Source organism: Oncorhynchus gorbuscha, unplaced genomic scaffold (assembly GCF_021184085.1).
Source record: "Oncorhynchus gorbuscha isolate QuinsamMale2020 ecotype Even-year unplaced genomic scaffold, OgorEven_v1.0 Un_scaffold_1135, whole genome shotgun sequence".
NCBI lineage: Eukaryota > Metazoa > Chordata > Actinopteri > Salmoniformes > Salmonidae > Oncorhynchus > Oncorhynchus gorbuscha.
The window spans coordinates 26,900-32,120 of record NW_025746005.1 but is presented as its reverse complement, the minus strand read 5'-3'; positions in this window follow the sequence as shown (position 1 = coordinate 32,120).

Below are 5,221 nucleotides of genomic sequence, written 5' to 3'. Positions count from 1 at the left end.
CTATACGTTTATTCGCTTGACTTGGTTAGAACACCCCTCCCGTTTTACGTCGACCACACCCACCGCCTCGTCTCCGTACCTAGTGTATATCTTATCTATTACTCAGTGGCTCAATTCATGTTTAACGTATGTTCAGATGTTGATTATGTAATTCTACAATATTAGTATAGTTCAAACCTCATAATATACATCTACACACATTATTAACGTAAAATTGAATTTAACACTTTTTCCAACAGTCATGCACACCCCCTCAATATTCAGTGATATAACTCTGTGCAAACATCTCATCTGCAAGTCCGTGACTTTCTAAACATTCTCCCCGGTACCAGCTCCAACTGAAATACCTAATGTACCACACTCAGCTTGGCAGGCTCAAATTAATACAACTCAGACATCTCATCTGAAGGTCCCCGACCTCATTCATACCGATATGAGTCCCCGACTGAATATCAAGCGTATTTCATGCACACGATTTGAGTCTCACAAATCTTCATTCACGCCAGTAAGCTTCAATTTACACCATATAAACGTAATACACTTCATTCACTGTTATATCAATTCCCACCCTCAGTCATTCTTTAAAAATAGGGCATCTCGCCCTTTAAACATTCACACTTGGCATCTCACCCAGTACATTACCATCGTTCGTTATATCATAGAATATCTGGCCAGTCAACATTGCATTTACCACTGCGTATCGCCAGTGACTTGTTTTTATCAATGTAAATGTGTTATAATTTGGTTACTTACGTCAGACAGGTATTCTCACAAAATAAATTTGGATAATGCCAATATGCAGAATTTCAGTTATTACAATAGGTATCTGCTTACCTTTTTAGTAGACCGGTCTTTTTGTGAGAAACACCGTCCGACGACAGTATTGGCCAATCGGCTGGCACACCAATGTCCAGCGGGGTCCTTTAATCGGATCACGTTGGGGTCACCATGTTAGTTGCGTTTTTCGAATCCGGTATCAGGGAGAATAAAAGTCAGAATCTGTCGTTAATTATCTTTAATTGAATTCAAGCAATACATGCTAAATGGAATTTTCGTATATACGGGCTCTTTGTCCCACCTCGCAGGGCAAACAGAGAACTGACAGGATGTAGGTAAACAGTTGTTCTTATACTGTGATAGACACAGTTCCAACGCGTCTGTTGGCCTATCACAGTAGAGGCTGAGCGTGGTTTTAGATTTGCTCAGCCTATCGCAGGCGTTCAGACTAGTCCTAATCTCTTGGCGTTTCTTGGAGTCCAACCTCCGATGTATAGATTCTTACTGTTCAGGTATCACACCCTAGTTATAACAGTTGCTCAGTTCCTGCTATTGTGTTGTTCAGTTTTTTTCCATCTCAGTTAAACTTCCTCGTGATGACCACCCCTCCCTCCCTATACCTGATTAACCACAACTTTGTAAGATACAGCAAGTCACACCATGTGCTCAATATTGTCACATACAAACACAAGGACAAAGCAGCTGCCGGGCTGTTATCTACAGTTTTGCAACATGCAGCAGTCTCAGCATGTTGCTCGGTCCTACACACACACACACACACACACACACAACTGCTATTCAAACAATTCAATCTTGCGTGATATAGTAGTGGGTTATAGAGCATAGACAGAAATCCTCACAGGGTTCGTACAGTGGCAAGTCAAATTCAAGGACTTTTTCAAGCACTAATATGTATTTACTTTAAGCCCTGTGTGAAAACCCTGAATTATAGATAAATCTAGAAACAACTGAATGTGTCTGAATATTAGTACACATGTAAAGAACTGATAATCATTACATTCAGCTTCAAAACTGTAGAGCAACTGAAATGTTCTCTCTCTGATGAGGCACTACCTGCACTGAAGTCCGTTGATGCAGACCTCCTATGGTATCATGGAGGTCCACAAACAAACGTTTAAGGTGCATGTCTGTCTAATTCAGCACTAAGAAAATTAGCCAAGAAATCCCTATTAACTTCTACCACACCCTCCCCTTCCCCAAAAACCCTCCCACACCCCCCAATAAACTTGATCAATAGATCCCTTTCTGTGTTTGCAAACATTGGGGTTTATATCATGCTGAGACAATCCACCCCCAGGTTATCCAGCTTATCAGAAACCATACCGACAGTAACATCTCTTACCCCCAACAACTCTGCTGCAGTTTACAAGATAACTTTAAACCTGGTATTTCTGCTTTACACAATCCAAGTTGTTGATAAGCTTACTAATGAAAGCTATGAAGTACATTTTATTCACTATTAAAGTATCCTTTGTCACAGTGCATTTATGGCTGCAAGATTTCTGAACAGGCCTCAAACCATGTCAGGACTAGTAGAAAGACAAGTTCTGACAGTAGGTCCTCTTACTACAGGACCAGCCATGGAAGCTTCATCAGTCTGACAGTAGGTCCTCTTACTACAGGACCAACCATGGAAGCTTCATCAGTCTGACAGTAGGTCCTCTTACTACAGGACCAGCCATGGAAGCTCCATCAGTCTGACAGTAGGTCCTCTTACTACAGGACCAACCATGGAAGCTTCATCAGTCTGACAGTAGGTCCTCTTACTACGGGACCAGCCATGGAAGCTCCATCAGTCTGACAGTAGGTCCTCTTACTACAGGACCAGCCATGGAAGCTCCATCAGTCTGACAGTAGGTCCTCTTACTACAGGACCAGCCATGGAAGCTCCATCAGTCTGACAGTAGGTCCTCTTACTACAGGACCAACCATGTAAACTCCATCAAAACCTCCTAACACCTCAACAGCACTGGTAAGCTTTCACTTCTGTAACCCTCTTTCCTACTGATCAACCTTTAGGCTTCAACCACTCTGTCTCCCTTCACATGTTCTTTAACAATATCATCCATGGACATAGATATTGGGACCTCAGAGATTATTACTCCCTTCAATGTAGCATCAGCTCCAGGGTCATGGCTTCTGAGCTTCGTCCCATTAAGTTTTTCTATTTGAAGAATCTTCCCTTGCTGAAACTGACTAGCACAATATATTAACAATCTACATTTCCAATTTTTTATTTCACCTTTAAACCAGGTAGGCTAGTTGAGAACAAGTTATCATTTACACGGGTGAAGCCCAGTTTAACTTCACCTCTCTTTTTATGGCCTTGGTTAACCTTACATCAGAGTGTAAATGAGGCCCTGTGGTCTCCTCAAACACCATCCCAACTTTCCACTGTGACATATTATTACTCTAGCTCCCTACCAGGGGCCTCTTTAGAGTTTCTACACTACATGCACCACTGCTTCCAGTATCATTATCTCTGTTCTTCCTGTCGTTCCACTACAGACCATTCACATACTAGGCCCTCGTTCTCACACTCCATATCAGCTTTGCTGTTAAATTAGAGACGTATAAATAAATGACTGTTGTGCTTTGTAACTACTTTAACATGTGGAACTGTTGCACTAAACATGAAAATATTGATTTGACATATAGTTTAAGATGGTAAACATTGATTTGACATACAATTTAAGATAGTAAACATTGATTTGACATACAATTTAAGATGGTAAACATTGTACAACTTTATGTAAACATTATCTAACTTCACATAGAACAAATTGCACTTGAAATTAACATTTATTTAAAGTTATTTTATATGCATATTCTCACTTTTTTTCTGAGACAATCACTGAATGAGTTATTGATTTCCTTATCTTTAAATGCAATACTTGATATTTTATGTATTTCTATCAAATCAAAACTGGAATGTCTACTCAAAGCAAAGGTTGTGAAAGTATACTAGACATTAATAGAATTAATCATACACATTTTGATGTTTCTGTGACAAACTGTGAATTAGTTCTTGATTTAAACAGTTTTAAATGATATTTGATAGATTTTATGCTAGACTTTTATAGAATATTTTTGTTTCTGTGACAATTAATGAATTAGTTATTGATTTTTGCCATTTAAATTGATGTTTTTGCTAATTAATGTCTGAATATAAAACCAACTCATGTGATAAAAAAAACTTTATTTAAACTAGGCAAGTCAGTTAAAAAACATCTTATTTACAATGACGGCCTACTAAGGAACAGTGGATTAACTGTCTTGTTCTGGAGCAGAACGACAGATTTTTTTTATCTTGTCAGCTCGGGGTTTCGATCCAGCAACCCAATGCAATAACCACTAGGCTACCTGTGATGCTAGGATATTTCATATGCAGTGAGAGCTATTGTGAATAAGCCATTGCAGTTATGAAATTGATAAAAGAATGTGCATGTTTCAAGTGTGTGCCGACTGAATATTTTTGGTATTTATTAGGATCTCCATTAGCCGCTGCAAAAGTATCAGAATTGTTCACTTCTCTCATTGACTTGTCAAACCCAGGCTTGGTCTGCTTCAAAAGCGTTCTCTGAAGTCTCGCGTTGTTACGTCTCTGGGTTTAGAAACTGTTTGTGGGGAACAGGAATTTCCGCGCAGGCGCACATCATTCTTCACAATAAAGGAAACATCAGAATTGTGCAGTAGAGACGACAACTTCTGTGTCCGTTTCAAATATATGATTACTGGTATGTAATAGCACGTTATAATATCGAAAGAACATGTCATAACATGCTAGGTAACAATTACGTCAAGGTATTATCACGTTTGATAAAGGTTTTATGTGTTATTTTTGTGTCAAAACGCGTGAGTGAACGTGATGACGTTTTTACAAGTCACAGTTAGAGACTTTAGGTTAGTCTGAGTGGGTGTATATCATTTCGTTAAGGTCATTTCATTAACGATCAATTTGTTGTAGCTTTCTGGGTTCGTTTTACATATAGTTTTTGGTTTTGTATAAAATTCACGAGCTGGTAAAATGGCGGATCCCACTCGGTCTGCATCAACGCACTTCAGTGCAGGCAGTGAGGTTACAGTAGAGAGAGACCATTTTACGGTTGCGCTAAATTATTAATGTAATCAGTTTTCTACATGTGTACTAATATTCAGAGACATTCTGTTGATTCTGTCTATCTATAAATGTTACTATGGTGTGAAGGAAAATGCTATTGGTTTTTGATTGGAATAATACAGTGGAGGTTATTCAGGAAAATAGTACATAGTGCTGCCTGAAACATACTACAACCTTGTACTAAATGTTTTTGAGTAATTTATGCATTCATGTGAATTCAGGAAATCTACTATAGATTAAGTGCATTTAGAGTTGTGTAGCCTAATATAAAGTGTATACTTTGTCTAATGTGAACTAATTCAT